This window comes from Phodopus roborovskii, unplaced genomic scaffold (genome assembly GCF_943737965.1).
Source record: "Phodopus roborovskii unplaced genomic scaffold, PHOROB, whole genome shotgun sequence".
Classification (NCBI taxonomy): Eukaryota; Metazoa; Chordata; class Mammalia; order Rodentia; family Cricetidae; genus Phodopus; species Phodopus roborovskii.
Genome location: NW_026126558.1, coordinates 15,276,240 through 15,299,415, shown reverse-complemented (window position 1 = coordinate 15,299,415; position 23,176 = coordinate 15,276,240).

The window sequence follows — 23,176 nt, the reverse complement described above, 5'->3', positions numbered from 1 at the left end:
ACCCAAATACGCACTTCAGATAAGCTGCGGTAAGTAGCATAAGAGAAAAGCTGGATACTTTCAACACAAAGCCAAACTGTCATAATCTCTGTAATCCGGTAGTAGCTGTCAGATGCACATGGCTACGGAAGCATGGTTATTCCACAGTAACATAGGCTCTGGTACTAGGACTGTGTGCTAGTTGGTTATTAACTTTCAATTTGACACAATCTAGAACCACCTAGGGAGAGTCTTAATGAGGAATTGTCTAGATCAAGTTGGCTTTTGGGCATATGGGGGGGGGGGGAATCACCTTGATTCTTTGATGTACGAAGATTCAACCTACTATGGGTGACACCATTCCCTGAGCTGGGCACTGAACTACTTGGGGTATAGGAGCTAGCAAATGTGTATATTCTCTCTTTGCTCTTGACTGTGCTTATAATATTAGTAGCTGTTTGAGTTCCTACCTGGGACTTCCCTAAAATGATGGACAGTAACTTAGAATTGTAAGTCAAAGAAACCCTTTCTTTCCCTCTGTTGTTTTCTGGCAGAACAACAGAAGTGAAAATACAACAGACCGGTTTAACAAAGAATCATGTGCTTATACCTCAGAAATCCAGTGTCTCCTGGCTCTGGAAACTGGGGATCTGAGCTTGCTGGGTTGATAGGTTTTGACTCATTTGAAGACCCTGATGTTTCCTCCATTTGGATGGCATACTCCAGTCTTAACACAATGTTTGCTCACATACATGTCTCTAGACCCAGACTTCCCTCTTCCTCAGGACACCTGTCCCACAAGATTGCAGACACACACTGCTCCTATATGATTTAATCTTAACTAATATCACCTGTAACAAGCCCATTCCTAAATGATCTCCATTCTGGAGAACTAGGGGTTAGGGCAGAAATGTGGGTATATTAAAGGCACAAAATTGAACTCATACTATTATTTAAGTATAAAATACTTAAGGGATCATAAAGATTACATGTGAAAATTTATAATGTTATGCGGATTATACACTGAGCTACTAATATTTTGCATATGCCAATGGAGTGAAATACACATTATGAAAAGTAATTACACCTGTCACTTCTTACTTTTTATGCAACTTTCTAGGGCATTTTAAGTTTTTACTACATTTATTTATTTATGTGTATATATAGCTCTCTCTCTCTCTCTCTCTCTCTCTCTCTCTCTCTGTGTGTGTGTGTGTGTGTGTGTGTGTGTGTGTGTATATATATATATATACTGGGGAATTAACTCCTGTTATCAGACAAGACAGCATGTACCTTTACCCACAGAGCCATCTTGCCAGTCTTTGAAAAGTTTAAGCAACTTGAGTGCATGGCATACTACTATTGAACAGAGCTAATCTAGAAGAAATCCTTTCTTTTTAAGGAAAGCCACCATTGTCACATTCTCTCAGTCTCCATGTGTCATGTGGACAATCTGATGGCAAGTATACAGAAGAGGTAGAACAGTAGGCAGAGTACTACCATCCCAGTACTACTTGGGTAGTGGTGTCTGTGACTAGGTTTGTTTTACTCCTACCCCTGCTCCTTCTTCTGTTTCTTATTTTCTTCCTTATTCCTCCTCCTTTTACATTGTCTTTTTCTTTTTGGTAAGATTATATCGGCCAAGACAACCTGCCACATGGAGCCCTGCAGCAGTGAGTCCCCAGGATAATTAGCTGCCTTCTACTTCACTCCTCATTAGAAGCTGATTGACTGGGAAAGCTTTAGTCCAAGTAAAATCATCACCTGCCAGTGTGAGGTTACTTCAGAGGAAGGCTCGGCCTGCCCGGGTACTCATGTCCTTTAAGCAGTGATGCACTGGCTCTGCTTTCCTAAACTCATCGATCCCCTAGGTTCTGTCAATCACAGCAACCCACACACTCCCTTTCCACACTAGATCTTCAGGACAACCCAAACCCTTGTCCCAGAACTCCAGGAAAATAGCACACCACAGTGGAGTGGAGGTGGAAGGCAGTGATGCTTACATTGCTGTCCTAAGGAGATAGCCAATCCCCCCTGCTGCCGAAGCCCAGCACTGCCCTTGATAATGATCTTAAATTTTTCCTTTGATCCAAGGAGCTACCCAATAGCCTTGAAATAACTCCTTTTTTGGCACCTCTGCTTCCCACATCATTCTTTGCTTTTTGTACACATGGCCCTTACTATAATTATTCTGATTTTCAAAAAGTGAAAAGGACCTTTGTCCCTGGCTTGCAAATCCCATTGTCAGTGTGAATAGGATAAAGAGATAAAGCAGTTGGAGCCTAGCCATAACTTTGTTTTTGTGAAACAAAACAGTCTGCCTGGAAGAGAGCTGAATATCACCATAGACTCGGAGTCCTCATTTCTATGCCAGGGGAAGGAGCTCTGGGTAGTAGGAGGTAGATGGATGCCATACCAGTCTGAGAGTCATATGCTGCCACCCCAGTCCATGGTGACATCCAGGCCCAATCTGCTGATGGGATAGAAAAGCCTGGATTTCACCCGGAGATTCTCACCTTTGAAATACTGCCACAGAGAGGTCTTCACTCAATCTGTCCCCCAAGAAATCCAGTTTTGATCTTGCGCCTGGAGCTACACATTCTGAGTCATCTTCAAAGCATTCCTTAAATTCCATCCTCAGGGAAGCATCTATTTCCTTGTGACCTGTATAATATGCAGCTTTAACTACCTTTATCTCCAAGGTACAATAGCAAAGGGTTTGCCTCAATTTTCTGATTGATTTGGGTAAAGAATGGCTTTCTGTCTTCCCAATGGACACACCTGTCCCCTTATTGTGATGTTACAGATTTGGTCACTGTCTCTCATTGATTCTAAAGACAGTTCAATTCAGGCCCTCTGGCATTTTTATAATAGGACAAAGATGGGGTCTACATGAGACTTCTTCTAAGATTTTTCAAGTGGGAGCATTCGAATTTGTTATTATTAAAATTTGATGCTTCTGCTAACTGAGCTATCACAAAGTGTATTGTTTCTCTGTAAAGTGTGTTTATGTCAGTTCTGGCTGAACTAGTGGGTGGGTGACAATGGGAGGAGGACTTGGGATGAATCTGACACATTTGATGTGTGCAGACAAATGACTATGTGCACAACAATGCTTATTTCACACTCTGGGTTTCCGATACCAGTTTCAGGGCAAGACGGTTTTATTGTTTATCTCATTTTTATTTATGTGTAGTCATGCGTGTAAGTGTATTTCATTGTGTGTGTGTGTGTGTGTGTGTGTGTGTGTGTGTGTGTGTGTGTGTGTGTTTATGTATGTAGACCAGAGGATAACCTTGGGTGTCATCCTCAGAAACACTGCCCATCCCACCCACTTCACGGCAGTCTCTCATCACCTCAAGATCAAGATTAGTCTAGAAGAGTTTGCAGGGAGCCCAGGGATCCTCCTGTCTCCACCTCTCTAGTGCTATACTTCCCTGTGTGGTTCTGGGGATTGAGCTCAGATCCTCATTCTTGCAAAGCAAGCACTTTACCATCTGGGCGTCTCCCAAATACTTTTTTTATAGCATAGTTTATTATAGCGCAATAAGAGATTTGAATGAACTGTGGCAAAGGGACCATGGTGGAGGAAAAAAATGAGAGTCAACAATGGCCAGAAACCAGAAACACAGACCCAGATGTACTGAGTTTCATGTCTAGATAGGACAAACACTATCCTAAATCACCCGCCCCCCCCAAAAAAAAATCACAACTCTACAAAAGATAATACTGAAAACCAAAGTAAGGGAGTCATGTGGTTAAGATCACTCAGCTGAGAAATGGGACCATCTAGTATCATTGTAGCTACTATTTCTGTCTCTGCTCACCCTGCCTTTTCTCCAATAATGTATAAAATAAGAACTAAAGAAAATGTCTGCCATCAAGGATGAAACCAAGCAACACAGAATGGCAGGCTCCACAGTCAGATTCAGCTCCAGAGCATCAGACAGAAGGGCATGTGAGGAGGTCATTGTCCTCCATCTTCAGAAACACATGGCATGGCACTCCTTTTAGGTCCCATGGCATGGCACTCCTTTTAGGTTCTGCTGTGCAAATTCCGATACCCAGGGCCTATTTCCTTCAAGCACTCTTCAAGATTCTTCTTGATAGGTTCATCTTGATAGGTAACATGTGAGCATACACTGCCTCTAGGCTCCATCTGCTGGCTTCTCCCAGAGAGCTCAGCCCGAACTAACACTGGAAAGACCTTACTGATATCAGTGCAGCAGCACAGCCTTGTCAATTGCCCTCTGACATTCTCTCCACAATGAACCACTTCTCACAGGAGTGAACTTACAATAAAACATCTGGAATGATTTAAAACGCAGGATATTAAGTTTGGTTGTTATTGCATAATAATTCACAGGCGGATTTATCCCATTATGTACACAGTTATTCTCATGACAGCTATCAATAATTTTTGAAATTAATCTTCAAAGCCAGGCATTCCTGCTTCTCCCTGCTGACCCAGCATCTTTCTGAGATTCCTTTCTCATACAGGATGTGAGATGGCAATCACTGCCCACAGAAACCACTCCTTGTTCACTGCATCCTTCCTGTCACACTTTAAAGATTTATTTTATATTTAATTAACTGCACCTGTGGATGGGTGGGTGGCTGTTGGCAACATGCACCCACCCACATGCACACATCCCGGAGGCCAGAGGTGTCAGATCCTGTGGGAGATCAAGTTACTGGCAGTGGTCAGCCACCTGACGTGGATGCTGGGAACAAAACTCAGGTGCTCTATAAGAGCAATAGTGCATGCTTTTAACTCCCAAGTCTTCTCTCCAGCACTACCATCCCACCCCACCCCCTTGTATATTCTTTATTACAGGAGGGGACATAGCTGACAGAGCTCATTCAGATTGGCCAAAGGGTCAAGGTTCAGGGACCCACTCCTTCTTTCTGCCATCCATCATGGTTGCTCTTCACAGGAGCATGTTGGGACATTTTCTTCTCAAAGGCTGACATCTAATGTATATTTCTTATGTGATAAGCTCTGTAGTAAGCCCGTCACACAAATTTTCTCATTTATTTCACAATGACCCTATGGACTCATTTCACAGATATCGAATCTCAGTCTAAATCTCAGAATGAAAAGACAGGTCACCAAGAGGAGTCAGAGTTGTACTCAGGAAGTCTGCCTTGTCAGCACCCACGACTCCACCCCTTGTGTTTCCTGTTATCTTGTGATCTCAGGACTCAAGTGATTGGCACATGGGATGAGGATTTCATGTCAAGGTGGGGCAGCTTCCCAAAGTCTGAAAGACCTGGCTTGAAAAGATGAGCTGAACCTGTTTGCATCTCATTCTTCGACAATTTCAATACAAGGAATCTCCCAGGTAGCAATGGGTATTATGACTGAAAATTTAAATGCTAGCTAAAGGCTGTATCAACAGGCTAAATGAGATACAAATAAAGCTGGGCCACGGAAATCTGAGCAGTCAGTATAATCAGTTATGTGAGATAGGGAAGAAGTTGGTGGGGTGGGGGCTATTAACACAGCACTAGTACTAATTCAGAGGCACTGCAGTTGAGGGTCTCTCCTGATAGTACAGGCTGTGCAAGGCCAAGCATTGCCTCCTGTGCTTGAGTTTCCATGTGGGTACCTAGCAGAATTTCTACGATTAATCCTGAAGATGTCCTTCCCTAATCCCCCAAAGCTGAGGCAAGAGAAACTTTAAAGATGTGATTAAGTTACAAATTAATTGACCTGGAATTAGGGACAGAATGTTGGTTTAGTCAGATGAGTATTTAGAGCGCCCGAGGTCACACTGAGTTGCTCATGTTCCATCATACAAGCTCCAGTATGAACAGAAAGCAAAGGAAGGAGTCAGAGAGACTCTCAACACCAGAAGAAGGTGCACTACTGATTCCATGAAGATGGAGGAGCCATGTGGAAATGCAAAAGGGACATGAGTCCTGCCGATCACCAGAGCTTGAAGGAGGACCCAGAGCCCCATCTTTATAATTACTCTGACCTGAGACCCACAATAAAGAAAGTGGTTAATCCCAATATGAGAAAATAAAATGAGTTAGTAAGTGTTCTAGGCTTTTCAGAAGGAATGGAGAACCTGAGAAACTATAACCAAAAACTGAAGCTAATTTAAACCCAAAGTTCAACCTCACACAGTCTTATAAACATCAGACAGGGAATTTACACAAACCTACAACATGTAGTCTACTACATATACAAGAGGTGTGTGTGTGTGTGTGTGTGTGTGTGTGTGTGTGTGTGTGTGTGTGTGTTTTTTCATGCACATGTGTGCCTATGCAGGATGTTTGTGTACATAATAAGAAAATAAATAGGATAAACATGAAATTTATGAGGCTACTGTCCAGTCTATGAAACATGTAACTATTTGATGATCCTTAATTTTAAAAGAATAAAATGCACTCAAGTGATAGGAGATGTCATTCTGTAAATATGTTTCTCGTATTGGTTAATGAATAAAGCACTGTTGGCCAATAGGAAAGCAAGATAGGTGGGACTAGGAGACTAGGAGGGGAGAGGAAGTAGTAAGTAGGAGTCAGCATGTAGAGACTTGAGAAAGCAGAATGCCGGCCCCTTTTCTCTGGTAAGATGAGACCATGTGGAAATATTTAGATTAATAGAAATGGGTTAATATTTAAGACAGAGCTAGCCAATAAGAAATAAGTAACTGGCCAACAGCTTTATATCTAATACAGCATCTCTGTGTGTTATTTGGGGCTGGTGAGGCAGTGGGTCCAGACCGGTGGCGGGAGAAACCACTCATAATGCTCAAGTGTAATGATAAACACTTAGGCAAGTAAGACCATCAAGTTTATGCATTTTATGTAATTATGTGTTGTGCTTGTATATGATTGATAGAACCATCCATCTGTCTACATCAGCATCACTTCAAATATAACCCAACAAGAATCTTTCAATTCCAACCTGATCAGATGGCATGCTTCAGGATGTACTCTCTAATGCTTATATATATATGCTCTCTAATGCATATATATATTTGAATGTATGTGTGCACATATGCACATGTGCATGAGTGCATGATAGTCAGAGGACAACTCCTGGGAATTGGTTCTTTCCTTCTGCACTGTGGTTCTTGGGGATAGAACTGAGATCATCAGGGTCGATGACAAGTGTCCCTATCTACTGAGCCATCTTGGAGCCCACATGAATAGATACTGATGAAAATTTTTCCTCTAAGAATGGAAAGACCCAGTGTCTCTCTTTGCTTTAACTTCATTCTCCTATCTTTCTAAGCATGTATTTTTTTTTACATTTATTATTTACTTTCCAATGATTCATTTATTATTTACATGGGATGGGCCATGTGCATGTCATGGCACACAAGTGGGTATCAGAGGATAACTTACAAAAGCCAGTTTTCTTTTTCAATCACGTGGGTCCCAAGGGTAGAGCACATGTTGTCAGACTTGGCAGTATCACTCTCACCTGCGAAGCCACTCCCAGCCTCATTCCCCTACCCTACTGGAACTGTATTCAGTTTATCAACTAGTTGTGTCCACTATGTTGTTCAGACATCTTTGAGGATTGTCAGTCAACAATGATGGAAATATGGCTACAATATGTAAATTGTGGCCAATCAAGCTAAAACAAACATTACACAAGCATTATTACTTCTTTGCCAATTCTACAATAAATAAAATTCTATGAAAAAAATATTCTGAGAGACAGAAAAAAAAAACCACTATATTCCTTTGTAATTTCCCACAACCTTGGTTATGGCTGCACTGTGATCTGCCTTTGTGATCAATCATTTGAAAACTAAGTTATCAATCCAGATAACACACAGAATCACCTGTCAATGAGAAAAGATCCTGACCCATTTCATCAATGTCATGAAAGAGTCAGTTGAGACAATAGAACAGAGATGGGGGTAAGGACGCAGGGAGTGGTGCTTTGGATGAGAGATATCCCCCATAGTCTCAGACAATTCCATAATCGGTCCCCAGTTGGTGATGGCACTGTTTGGGGAAGTTTAGGTGGTACAGCCTTGATGGAGGAAATATATCACCAGGAGCAGGCTTTGAAATTAAAAGCCTGCTTTGACTTCCAGTTTGTTCTCTCTTCTTCATGTTATGGCTAAAATGTGACCTCTTGGCTTCCTGTTCTGTCATCATGCCTGCTGCTGGCTGCTATAGTTTCCCACCATGATGGACTCTTGTCCCTCTGGAACAGTAACCCAAAATAAACCCTTCCTTCTAGAAATTGCTTTTGGTTATTTTGAGACAACATAGAATGGAAGGCAATAAAACAAAGCATCCCCTAGTAAAGCTAGACTATGTATGAGCCCTGGTGCTGTTTTCCAGCTGTTCTCATTCTATGACTGATACAGCTGAACATTTTCAACTGTTTCTAGAAGAACTACTCTTTACCTTTCAGACACACTAAACACATTGTCCACTAAAACAGGCCTCAGAAAACAAACTGGGAAAAGTACCAGATCCCCCATTACTCAGAAAATAACCCCCTGAAAAGCAGCTGGAAGGAAGGAATAAGGGAGTCCTGGGGTTCTGGTGAGGGGAACCAGGGTTGTCCCACAGGGACACCGTAGACAGCATGTGCTACTAACAGCTGATAGACCAGCTAGGCCTGACTCCCTTTATCTTTTTGTCACACCAGCTAAAAATGGTTATATCTACCTGGATAGGGATCATGGCTTCTCCATTCACTAGCTTATCATCTTTGGAGGGATGGTGCAACTCTCTATCAGTTGTTTTATCAGTTATAAAAGAATAAGCATAATTGTATGGGCCTCACAGGACTGTCTAAAGAATTGAGCTTGTTCAATCCCTGGCATCATTAAAATATGAGGCTTTTTAACCTTAATGTAAACATATGAAACATTTTGTTCTAAAAGAAGCTTGGTTTGTGGCTGGCTAAATTGCTCAATAAGGCCTTGCATCCAAACTTGATGACCTGAGTTTGATCCTAGGACAACACATGGAAAAAGGAGAAAACAGACTCTCACAAGTTGTTCTCTGATCTCCACACACATCACTGTGCAATGCATACACAGAGAGAAAGTAAAATAAATATAAAAATGCAATTAACAAAATAATTTTAAAGAGATGCTTGATTTTAACCTCAAATATCATTGCAGTTAACTTGTAGCTTGAAATGAGAGATCTCACATGCTTCAGCCTGGCCATAGGCATGTGTGAGTTTAAGTGAGTCTGGGAGAGAGAGTATGTGTTGTGTGAATGGGTGTGTGTGAATATGTGTGTATGTGAATGTATGTGTATCATTGTGTGTGTGTGTATGTGTGTGTGTGCATGAGAGTATGTGTATGTGGGTGTATATGTGAATGTGGGCATGTTTATGTATCATATAATATATATGTTATGCACAAATAGACCTCCTCATCATACACCCAAATTCTTCACAAAGCCAGTCAGCAAGGAATCTTGATTTTTCTGAGAGTCAGGAGTAGCAAACTGCTCTCACCTCACTGGACTGTATGTGTGGAAAATTGAGATGTCATGTGGGACACTGCTGATATGGTGATGTAAGCTTGTTGGGGTTTCCCATTAAAGAGCGAATTGTCACACACAAAGTCCTGAAGATATTCTCCCGCAGTGATCTCTGGGATCCCTATTGTTTTATTTCTTATATTTGACTTATAATCCATCTGAAATTGATTTTTGTTGTGTTATGCTTACAGTTATTAAAAATAAGACCACAATGGATATGCAAGACCAGTTCTTTGTAGACTCCTCTCAGCCCACAGGGCATATTCATGACCCTTCCCTGAACTACTGAGCTGCCAAGCTTGCCTATCTGCCTGCCTGCCTGCTTGCCTGCCTTCCTTCCTTCCTCCTTCATTCCTTCTTTCCTTCCCTCCTTCCTCCCTTCCCTCCCTCCCTCCTTGCTTGCTTGCTGCTTCCCTCCCTTCCTCCCTTCATTCCTTCCTTTGTCAAATTATCCTTCCCACTCTTTGAGCCCATTTCCTATAGATGCATAAATATACAGGAAACAAAATAGAGTGCCCCCTCAAGGCACCCACACTTCACTAAAAAATGTTCAAGGCATAGATGCCTCACAGTGGGATAAACCACATCATTTCTCAGTCCCTACCTTCATCTTCCCCTAGGCACTTGTCAGGTTTGAGAAGAGGAGGAGGCAGCAAACATCTAGAGAGTCCTCTGAGAGCCTGGCTCCAGTTCTAGTTGCTTGCTCTCTGGTGCATTCCCCCAGGTCCCCAAAAGTAGATTACCCAGTGGGCATGCAGAGAAGAAAGGGAAGGAAAGGTCCAGAGCCAGGGTCCCAACACTTGAGGGTCACCTGCTTCCTCAGGGAAATGATTGGGAGCCCCTCCAGGACAGAGGTCTTGGTGCCTAGCAGGACCACCATTGGTATTCAGACTGATTTCCAGATGTATGCTCTTGATCATGCCTGAAGATAAAAACAGTGAAAAATCCCAAATGTGAGCAGCTGGAAATAATGTTCATTAAAACAACTAAAGCAACCTCTGTTGTCAAAGAGCTATGTGACACCTGGAAAAATAGCATTCTGAACAGTTGGAGGAAGGTAAGGAAACACGTTAAAAAGAAACCAGAAAAAAAAAAATGCAAGCATTCTTCTATCTCCAAAGACACAGCCTTTTCCCAATTCTGGAACTGAATCATAGCTGACTTTAAAAGTTCTTTAAATTAACAGGTTATAGTCAGAGAGCTGACACAGCCTTATCTAAAAGTGAGCAAAAACAGCCCCATTACAATGAGAACACAAAACCATAAGCCTGTGAAGTCGGCTGCATCCTGAGACAAAGAACTGTTTAGGTCCTTGTATCACAGAAAACAGTGTGCAGCATCGACCGAGTCAGCTTTGTCTCCCCAGGCAGGACAAACGACGGAGGAATTGGTGGAACTGTTGGTGGCCAGGACATTTACTAACATGCAGGAAACTCTGGCAGCAGAGACAAGAGTAATGCAAACACATGGAGAAACAGGAATGGGGATGGGGGTGTGAAGGGACAAAGGAAGGCTTCCCAGGTTTTGCAGCTTCTGAGTCCAGCCTCCTGGGGTTCAGACATTCTCCACCCTATGGTCAGGAGTCAGAGCCACCTGAAACAGGCTTCTCTTCTCCTTTTGCCTGAGAATTCTCAGTGTTCTAGAAATACATAGGTGAGAAGCAGGCGCTTTCCCAGGCAATAGACTGTGTTGCAGCACCTCAGGGTGCTGAATTATAGTATGAGGTCTTGACCATCAGAGACACACTGAAGATCGGGGGAATGGAAGTATGCCTTTTCCTGGCAAGCAGGCAGGGTTTAATGGGCTGGTCTCACAAATGGGCAGAGGGATGTGTGGCATCTCTACTCTATCCATCACACTAAAGATGGTCATGTAACTGGAGCCAGCAGGGCAGCCCTGGCTCAAAATATTCTGCTCACATTGGCCTACCTATCATCACAGTAGTCCCCTAAGGATTAGTTTAATAGTCACCCTGACTCAGAAACACAGCTCAGACCGTTCCCTAATGCACTCCTCCCAGTGGGCTAGTAATGAGATGCATTCCAGGGTCAAGAGAGCAAGATGTTTTCACAAGAATTCAGAAAGCCCCAACATTGCTGACAGCAAGACCTGCACCATTAATTCTACATGCTAGACATAAGTTGAAAGAAAATACCCATGTACTTTTCAAAAATGTGACCTTGAGAAAATTCCTTGAACTCTCTGGCCATGGTGTACATTCTTGGGAAAAATATTAAGTATATATCATGTAGCACATATTTACTGAATAGTTAGAAATACTCTCCTATATAAAATGCTGGGCACAACTCCTGGTGCCTATTCCCAGCTAATAGCAGCTGCTGTTGACAGGAGAAGTACCGGGCTGCCCCCCACTGACTGGATGGTGGAGCCTGGTGAACTCCCTTCTCCAAAGCTATTTCCATGCTCTAAAGATGGCTGTCACAAATCCATCACTTTGAGTTGTCAAATAATGTCTACAGAAAATTCTAGTAGGAAACATAAAATAATAATGAAAGACATGAAATAATGAAATATCAAAACACATGAGAAACCTAACATCCAGTTGGGCTTTTACCAAATTGTTCTCAAAGGGAATAACTGCCTCTTAAAACTAGGTTCCAATAAGTAGAAGGTTCAGATTAACTTTAAAGACTACTGTGAGAAGGTCAAATTTGCAGTGTTTACATGGGTTGGGCTGGCATCAGAGTGGTCCTTTATCCTCTATATTCTCCAGGCAGCTGGTCTGATGGCCTTAGACACTCAAAAGCAAGTGAGGATGGGTGGGTGGGCACTTTGAGGCATGTACATGGGTTTTTCCTGCCATCTAGTGGTCAATCTTGAGAAGTCCAACCATCTCTCTAAGGAAAGCTGTCACACTCTGAGTACGTAATTCTCTACCTTGAGTTCACACATTGCAAGAAGTCACCCTAAAATCTACCACACTCGGAAAACAGGCAGATCCTTGCAGTGTGCACTGTGAATTTATTACTTACAATTACTTACAATCTACCTCCCATAAGGCCACAAGGGATGTGTTCAGTTAGGTTTAATGAAAGAAGAAAAACTAGGGATATAAGCTTAGTTCTTGTACGTCCAGTGTGATGCCCTAAATGAACATCTACACCACACTCCCTATCCACAGGGTTCAATGAACAGTGTGGAAATGGGGAGCCAGGGAGCCAGGAGGACATGGTGAAGCAATGTCTTCTGAACAAGACAGACCATTGCGTCTTGACCTTACAGCAACTGTGCTTACCTGAACCAGATCGAGTCAGCCAACATTCCAGAGTTAGGGAGGTACTCAAGACCCAATCCTACTTGAGAAGCAATTAGCATTTGATGATTGTGAGGTGAGGAAGGGTCAGTTTTCTTGGGGGGGGGTGCTCCAGTGGACGACCCCACATCCAGGGTGTGTGGACAGCAATAATTTCATTTAGATTTTTTTAAGGGGACATGCAGCTGAGAGGTGTATGTGCTGGGCCAAACTGAGAGGATTTGGTAGGGGGAGTTGGGGTGAACATGTTTGAAATACTTTCCATATATGTATGAGATTTTCAAGGAATACATTACAGTTTCAAAGAATCCCTTGTCAGTTGGGGGGGCAGTGGGTACAGAAAAGAGGGGGAAATTGTCAGGTGAGTGTAGAGTTGCAGTGTTAAAGGAGGAATCGGAGCTGGGATCTGTGGCTGGTGGGGAGTAGAGGGGGACTGTCTGAGGGTGGTCAGTAGTGATGGGGCACACTGATAAGCATATCAAGGCGACTGTAGTTAGTAATGTAGATCACACCTGCAATCCCAGTGATTGGGTGTTGGTAGAGTGGGGTTATCCTCCTCTACCATACAATGAGTGCAAGGCCATCTGGAGCAAGCTTGACCCTATCAAAATTCAAATATATCAAATATTTCAAAATTGCTGAAGGAGATTTCTTGTGTTCTCAGTACAAAGAAATGGCAATACTACAGGTGAGGGGCATGCAAATGACTGTCATCCCATAGATACACAGTGTATGCATGCATATGTTGAACTGTCCTTTGGGGGCTGGAGAGGTGGCTTCACTGTTGAGTGCTGTACAATCTTTCAGTCTCTGACCACATTACCATTGGTCGCTGTCTTTAACATTATCCTGTAGGGGGCAGCAGTGTATAAATTTCACCCTCACATTCCTCATCAAGCCATCCTGTTAGCTTATGCTTTCCTCCACCTGAATCTTTGATGAATAGTTTTACTGGTGTCTAGATTTCCTGTCAGAGCAAATGACTTAAATGATTAACAGGAAAGTGTTGTTTGCATAGAGAAAGATTTTCAATGACAGCATATAGAAGGTGTAAAGGGGGGAGGGGGAAGTATCCAGGGAACTTCTAATTTCCTGTAGCCTAAGAAAGGAAGAATGTGTAGATGTAGATCTCCAGTTCTTTCTGAAGTTATTTATGTGTATAGATGTTTTACCTGCATCAATATATGTGCAGCACTTATGTGCCTGCTGTCCACAGGAGCCAGAAGTGAGTGTTGGATCTCCTGAAACTTGAACTAGAAATGGTGGTAATCAACCAGGTGAGTGCTGGGATGAGTAGTAAGTACTCCAACACTAACTACCTGTCCAGCCCCTCTGGTTCCTGTACAAAAGTACACACTGAATGCAACTTGGCACAATAAATGTCAAGAGAAGCCCGCCGGCTCTGACAGCTTCTTTATCCTTTGTACCTGTGAGCATATTAAAAGAAGATGGAGCACGATTAATGTCGCAGGTGGAATAAAGCTTGCTACCATCTAAACTAACAATAGATTATCCTGATCATTTGAGTTGAATCATGCAATTGCAGAGGTCTTTTAAAGGTAGAAGCAGGGACTGGAAAGATGGTTCAGTGGTTAAGATCACTAAATGCTCTGGCAGAGGACCTGGGTTCAGTTCTAATCACTGACAGGGCAGCTTGTAACTGTAACTCCAGTTGAAGAATGATGGGAGGTGTCCTTCCATATGCTGTTAATATATGTTTCTCTTATTGGTTGTTGAATAAAACTGATTGTCCAGTAGCCAGGCATGAGGTATAGGAGGGGCTACCAGACTAGAAGAATGCTAGGAGGAGGAAAATGGAGAGAAGCCACCAAGGAGACACCATGGCCATGTAGCTACAGGGAAGATAGTACGCCAGGGCATTCTCCAATAAGACAAGACTACATGGAGACACATAGATTAATAGAAATGGGTTCATAATTAAGAGAGAGCTAGCCAGTAAGAAGACTAAGTCATTGGCCAAACAGTTTATAAATAATAGAAGCCTCAATGTGTTTATTTGGGACTACAGGGCTGCAGGAGTAGGCAGAACAGAAGCTTCGGTCTTCAGTATCTGATACCCTCTTCTGGCTTCCATAGGCACACTTTGTACACAGACATATATAAAGCAAAACACTTACACATAAGATAAAATAGATATATAAAAAACAGTTTGATATGATGTATGAGAGACTCACTGGCCACCAGTGGCTTTGAAGGTAAAGTGGGCAGTGAGCTAGAGAAAACCTAAGCAATTCTAGAAAATGGGAAAAGTAATCCTTCTCTTGAACTATGTGAAAGTAATTAGGATGCATAAAAATACGTTTTCAAGTATCATCAGTAGTAGAGAAGGGATTACATAGAGAAGCAGAATAGAATGGAATGGAATAGAATGAAATAATCGTGTTGCTAAAGTGCACATGGAAATACAGTGTGTGGCAAATACCATATCTTCATTAAATATGCAAAAGCTACCCTTGAAGTAATCATATTTGGCCAAATGAATACCCATGAGGAAAATGATAAAATTAGGTTATGTTTCACACTGATGCTAAGGTGAATTCCAAACTATAAATACATTAATTAAAATTGCATACATGGTGACAGAAATCTTCAGTAAAGGCCTCTAATCCTTCCTGTAGAAGTCTTTACTATGCCTCAAACTGCAGAAGAAAGAAGATGTACTAGTTTCATTTCTGTTGTTATGATAAAAAAACACCCTGAGAAGAAGGAACTTAAGAGTTAATTCAGCTTAAATTCCAGACTACAGTCTATGCCAGTAGGGAAAACATGGAAGGTACTTGAGAAAATAGGTCAGGTCACATCCTTAATAAAGTGCAGCAGAGAGCAATGAAAGTAAGTATGTTCCTTTGTGTGTATGCTTACTTGTACTCAGCTTGAGTTCTCTGATCTTCCCCCAATTCAGGATCCCCCTGCCTAGGGAATGGTACCACCCAATGTGAGCTGAATCATATTTGCTCTCTCTGCTTGCTTGCTTGTATTCAGCTCAGTTTCTCTTCTCTTATACAGTTAAGGACCACTTTCCTATGGAATGGAGTTACTCACATTAATTATTGAAGACAATTCCCTATAGACACATCCACAGGCCAACTCAGTGTAAACAATCTCTTATTGAATCTTTCTTCCCAGTTGATTCTAGGTTCTGTCAAGTAAAATGCCTTCACAAGATCCAAAAACATTGTTAAATGGTGCTTGGGTCAGATTACCATCCCACAAGGTACATGTATTAAAGACTTTGTTCCATGATAATATCACTATTGGGAACTGGTGGGACTTTTTAAGATGTGGGGCTGATAGCCTGTGTGGTTGGAACAGAGATAAAATAGTCGTATTGTTGAAAGAACAAAGTGAATAGCAAGCAAACCCACACAGTACAGGCTGTGCTTTAAAAAGGCCCACTTAAGGAATACTTAAGAAATGGGGCCAGTGCTCAATAAATATACAAATAAAAGATGGTATCAAAAAGCACACCCATGACCAGGCAAAGCTGTTTGCTCAAGATGTATTTGCCTCCAAGGGGGTCGGGCTCACTTCTGCTGAAACAACTGTAAGAAACACACAAATCTTTCTGGAGTTGACATCCCCATATTTCCTTCTGTGTGCCCCTAATATTTAAACTGAGTGGACATTGGTAATTTATCTAAGCCAATTTTTCTTAGATAAATTGCAAGCATTGTGAATATTTACTTTTGTGAAAGTGCTCCGACTTAGTGGAAGGGAGTTGGATGACATGGGTCGTTCAGAAAGAGGATATTTGGACACTGATCCATTCTCTTTCTCTCTCACTTCCTGTCTTCCATATTGTGTTTTGCTTCATCATGCAGTCCCCACCATGATGGCCATACAGTCTAGTGCCTGGTGCAATCAGCTGAGTGACTGTGGACTATAAACTCTGAAACCATAAGCCAAAGAAAACCTTTGGTCGTCTGAACTTGTTGATCTCAGGTGTTTGGTCACTTCAAAACAAAGCTACCAAATGCAAAGAGATTTATTCACATATGGAGAAAGCTCAATTAAAGTAAATATTATCTGTCAGAATGATGGCATAGGGAGGGGGTGACTCACAGCCATACTCCCAAGTGCTACTGCGGGTAAAATAGCACCCCTGAAAAGGTGAACCAGGAGATGGAGGTGGCAAGAAAGAAAGAAATAAGGAAGGAAGGAAGGAAGGAAGGAAGGAAGGAAGGAAGAAAAAGAAAAAAGCAAAGCAAAGCAAATGTTACCTAATGTAATACTATTTCTAGGAATCACTCATAGATGCAGCTGCAAGCCTGTTCGTTGTAGTATAGCATTCCATACTTTTATCTGTAGTTTTACTTTTCAACACTGCAGGCAGTCCTTATCTGAAAATATTCAATGAAATATTCCAGGAATATATAACTCATGAGTCCTCAATCATATGCAGTTTGAGCAGTGTAGGAGAATCTCACGATGACCCCACACCAGTTTGGCCAATTTATGAATTACCCTTTTGTACAGTGGATCCGCTCTGTGTGTATTGCCTCCTTAGTCAGTCACTTAAACAGCTTTTCAGTGATTGGATTGACTGTATCACAATGCTTACAGTCTGATATTTCTTGTTTTCCTTTTTAAATTTTTTTAAAATCTATTTTTTATATATGGATGTCTTCCCTGTGTCTATGTCTGTGCACCACATGTGTGCCCAGTACCCAAGAAGCCCAGAAGACTACATGATGTAAATACTGGGAATCAAACCCAGGTTGTATGGAAGAGCTGCCAGTGCTCTTTGCCGCCGAGCCACTTCTCTATCCTCTCCCACAGTTTGCTCAATCTTGGTTCGTAAGGCAAACTTTTGTTACAACACATTGTTAACATTTTTATATTTTATAGTTAGTTAGTATACACTGTTCTTCCATTACTGCTGGTTCATAAATGGAATTCCATTATAACTTAGAACATGTGGGGTTAGGAATAGCCCTGGTTCTAGGTTTCCATTGGGATGTGAGAATGGCTCTCTGACATTCTTAATTGTTTTCAAGAAAAACAGCAACAACAACAGAAAAAAAAATCAAAATACTAATGCAAGTCTAAATTATACAAAGAATATAAATAATATTTTAGGAAAACTAACAGTAGAATCCTTTATGTTTCCCACCAAATGCTCTGTAGAGAGATAGCAAAAAAAAAAAAAAAAAAAAAAAAAAAAAGTAATAAAACTGCTCACAACCCTAGAGACTGGAAGTCTGATCTATCAGCCTAAATGGTGTTTCCAAGCATTATATTATAATCTCAATCTCATAAACAATGTTGAAAGGCAAATGGAAAATGCAAATGAAAGAATGGCTCCCGCCAGAGAGCAAAGTGCTCCATGTGTCCAACAGCAAGAAAAGGAAGATACGTGAGTGTTTCAACTCTGTGGGGCCAGACACACTGCAGAAACTTGGTATACCACAACTCATAGCAATGACGGTAATACTTTTGAACTGTAGGGCTTGAAGTTGCTACATGATTTGTCACACAAAGTCATGGGAGTCCATAGACACATGTGTCCCCAGTTCAGCCTAGTTCCTGTCCAGAACTGGGTTGAAGAGATAGGTTAGGCTATGTCCTCCAGCTCCCAACATGAATATGTCATTCCTGCTTGATTTCCTGTGCTCATGGTTCTGTCAACTCCTTGTACATTACAGCACCTTCAGACACTCTACTGCATGTCTGGTATTGGTCAGTCTGGAGAAGTCTCTGGCAAGAAGCAAATCTCACCACAGGGTAGAGCAATACAAATATGGGGGGCTTTGAAGATGGCAATTCTCCCATGAATGGAGGACCTGGACTTCTAGGTCCTTCTAGAAAGAACAGTGGAACTGTATCTCAGAGTCCTCCAGGTCTTACAGCCTCATCTAGCAATTAGGAAGTTGGGAACTTTTCTCCACAAGGATTATAAGGCATGCCTGGTACCAGTGGTCCTCCAGGAGAAAACAGAAAACCTGGTGAATTAAATTCATGGGTTGAGATTGGTCCCTGGAACTCCTGAAGGGAGTATGACTCTGATGCCCCATTGAATATAGACCTGTTGGATTGGCAAGGAGCTGAGATAGAGCTGGTAATTCTGACCCCAAAGAGAAATAGTCATTATGGCCCTGGGATACTTGGTGATTCTTGTATCCCTGGTTTAAGGGATGGCTAGACAAAGAGGCCCTGGAAACCCTGGTACAAAACATAGTAGAGTGCTGACTATGCCCCAAGGAAACATGATCCAAGAGGTCCTACTGGTCCTACTGCTTCTAACCAGCCTATCTGGTCAACCTGGAAATAAGAATGATGATATTGGACCTAGACTTCTAGTACTGCTGGAACTTAAAATGGCTCTGATAACAGAGGTAAACATGGGTCTCCTGGGCGTGCTGGTCTTCCTGATGCTCCCAGGCAGAATGGAAGACCTGAATGCTAAAGGGAAAAAACAAAACAGTGTTCCTGGCAAAGATGAGGAAGGAGGTTCACCTAGCATTGTAGGACACCTTGTAGTTCTGTACAGCTGCTCCTTCTTGTCCCCAAAGTGCCAAGGTCGAATGCAGCAGTCTTAGTGGCCCCAGTGCTGCTGACTTTCCAGGTCCTTCTGCACCTCCCGATCCTCAGGAAAATACTGGTAACCCAGGACCTCTGGGTACCAGTGATGCTCCAAGTAGATACCATAACCTAAGTTCTTAAGCAAATCATGTTTTTCCAGGCAGTCCTGAAGAAGCTGGCCCAAAAGGTAGCATTAGCCAACCTAGAGAGAAAGAAACACTTGATGGAGATTATGGGAGTGACAGGAATGTGAACTCTTACAGGATGATTGGGTATGCCAGGAAACCCTGGGTTTTCTGGATATCCAAGAAGAAAGTGGAAAATAAGAGAATCCCCAATAGGGAATATGGTACTCCTGAACTCCAGAGTCTTCCTGGTCTGGCTACTGCAACTGATTAATCTGGGAGGGATGGAAACCCTGGATCAGATGGTCTGCCAGGACAAGATGTAATGACAGTGAAGATGGCTTCCCTGATTGCCTCCTAGTTGTCTGGGCTCACCTTATCAAGTTAAACCAGTATATAAGAAAATTGTCTCTGCTAGTCCTTCTGGAGCTCAAGGTCCTACTGATTTACTGAGTGCCCCTGCTCTGCATGGCTCATATAGTGACAAAGATGAAACTGATGAACACAATCACATGTGTCAGATAGCATCAAAGGTCAGCAAGATACCCAAGGGTCTCCAGGTACTTCTGGTCACCAGCACACAGGTGGTCTAAGACCACAGGCCTCAGGATATCTGCTGAGTTCCATGGGCCTCATAGAAAAAAATAGGATAAGTAAGCATCCCAATTCCATTGGATCACAAGAACCTCAATAACAGATATGGAGAGGAACTGAAGTTTCCTCAGGGCTTCCAAGACAACCAAGGCCTCCTGGACCCATTGGTATGCCTGGTCCTTGCTATGGTGGTGGGGCTAGTGACAACACTAGAATTGGAGGTACAAATGCTTGGTGGGTTTCTACCACATTACAGAAATGAACCAGTGAATTACAAAATCAACACTGAAGAGGTTAAGTCTCCATTCAGATGTGTTAATGGACAAATAGAAAGCCTCATTAGTCTTGATCTCTCTCATTAAAACCTTGCTTAGAATTACAGAGATGCAAAATACTGCCATCTCAACTCCCAAAGTGGAGAATACTGGGTTGATCATAAGCAAAGCTGCAAGACTGATGCCCTCAAGGTATTCTGTTTATGAAAACAGAAGAAGCACATGGTCTGTCCTTTGTCTCTAAGGTAAGAACTGGCAGACAGACTCTAGTGCTACAAAGAAAGTATTTACTTTGACAAGTCCATGAGTGATAGTTTTCTGCTTAGCTATGCCAAACTGAACCTTCCTAAAGCTATCTTCCACAGACAGTGATACACTTCCAATCTCTCCAGCTGGGCTACCACATCACAGACCACTGCAAAAATAGCATTGCCTGTAAAGATGACACCAGGAGGATGTAAAGAAAGCCCTGAGGCTAATGAGGTCAAACAAAGGTGAATTCAACACAAGGAAATAGTAAATTGACTTACACAGTTCTGGAGTGTAGTTATGCCAAATACACAGGGAAGGGAGATAAATTGTCTTTGAATACTGAATACATAGGGGTGAGACTACTAACTACAGATATTGCATTCTGTGATATCAGATGTCCTGACCAAGAATTTTGTGTGGATATTGATCTTGTTTACTTTCTATAAACTAGTCTCTGAACCACAGAAAAATAATACCTGATATTTCCACACCTCCAACCTGGCCCAAGCAATGCAAGCTCTGTATATCAGCCTTGTGATGCATGCATTCTCCAAGTTACATTTCTCAGAGTAATACAGGGCTTCCCACTAAGAGCAGGGAATGCAACTGAGCATAGATATGATTCATAGGCAGAGTTAACCTGCCACCATAGAAACACAGGAGGATTATGGGAAGAAGACATTATAACACAAATGGGCCACTGGCACAGAGAGGATCTCTGTGTCTACAGTCTGGATTCACCTAAGATATAAAACATGCTGAAGTCTTAAGAAGAAAAAGGGTCCAAGAACTTGCCATTGATGATTCATCAATGCATTCTCTATTGATTGTCAAACACTATCAGATACTATGGCAGCAAACAGAATTCGGCTCTACAATGTAGTAGAATTCGGCTCAACACAAAATTCTATTCATAAAAATTACTTAGAGGTTAAGAGAAGAAACTCAGGCCTCCACATATATGTATCCTACCTATGTATAAGTATACACACACGAACAGGCGTGCGCGCATGTTCGCGCGCGCGCACACACACACACACACACACACACACCAACAGCAGCAGCAAATGATGTTCAAGCTTTCCTCGAATACTGTCATTACCTGAACAGATGTGAGGGCAATTTTGAGTCCCAGCAAATGGCAATTCAGTTCAAATTATTTATCATCTAAAGAGAAGACAGCAAGTCAAGAGCCTCTTGTATCCTAAGTAAAAGGTCCTAAGGTTTGTGCTGAAATTCTTCCAGGAATGACAAATATTACTAAAGTCAGAAGGTATATAAACCATCTTGACAAGAGAAAACTATTGGGACTCTGTATGCCATTGTTTATATAAAATCAACAAAAGTTTTTGGGAAAATGTCAGAAATACTAACAAAAGTTTTGAGTATAGAAAGCACTGATGTTCATTTCCAAATGATAAAGGCAATATGTGTTCACTCATGGTATGAAAATAAGTATAAAGTCCACATCCCTATTTCTACTTTATAGAAGGTATTTTAAAACCTAGCCAATTTTATTATTGCCTTCTTCCTTGGTACAATTCTGCTAGAAAACCTTTCTGTCATTGGGGATTTATCTACCACTGAATCCACTATACACTCTCCCATTACTGATAAATCATACACACCCCATGGGGAGATAAGAGTCACGACTACTGTTGTCAGAGAACCCCATCCTAATATCTAGAGTCTCCATTACCATATGTGGCTCACACTACTGTGTCAACATACAGCCCAACTCTGACTCATAAGACCATCATCACTGAATCTACCATTGCTGTCAATATTAGGCAGATAAAATGAGAAAAAAAATATAGAATGGAGCACAAAATATTGGTAACCTGGCATAAAAGGTAAAGTGAGGAAATGAGAAAGTTCATGTAACAATACAGGAACAAAAGGGGAATCCTGTGTGGACAGAATTAAGCCAGATGCTAATTGAATTTCTATCAATACCCTGGTTATTACTCTATACAGGGATGTTGTGAGTAGTTATTGAGGAAAAGTGGGTGAAGTGTGTGTTAGTTTGAATGTATTTGCGTCCCCTAGGGAGTGGAGTTATTAGGAGATGTGGCTTTGTTGGAGAAAGTGTGGCCCTGTTGGAGGAATTGTGTCACTGTTGGGGTGGGCTTTGGGATCTCTTTTTTCTCAAGCTTCACTCAATGTGACAGTCAGTGGACTTCCTGTTGTCTGCAAGAGCAGTACTTTTGCAGGGATACTCAGCTCCTGCACCATGTCTGCCTGCACGTTTCCATGCTCTCCTTCATGATCATAATGGACTGAACCTCTGAAACTGTAAGCAGGTCACCCTCAATGAAATGTTTTTAATTATTAACAGTTGCCATGGTGTCTCTTCACAGCAGTAGAAGCCTAACTAAGACAAAGTGTTAACAGGACTTCTCTATAATATTTCTTACACATGCAAGTCAATCTATAATTATCTCAAAGTGATAATAAAGCCCTAAATTAGGTAGCTACTGATGCATTCATACAACAGCACATATGAATCTTGAATTCATCTTTCTAAGGATTAAATGGCAGATTCACAATTTATACTCTTTGAATGATCTGTGAACTTTCAAAAGATGTAAAACTGGTGTTTTTGCTTTTGTTTTGTTTTGCTTTTTTCCCTATGAGGATAAACAATA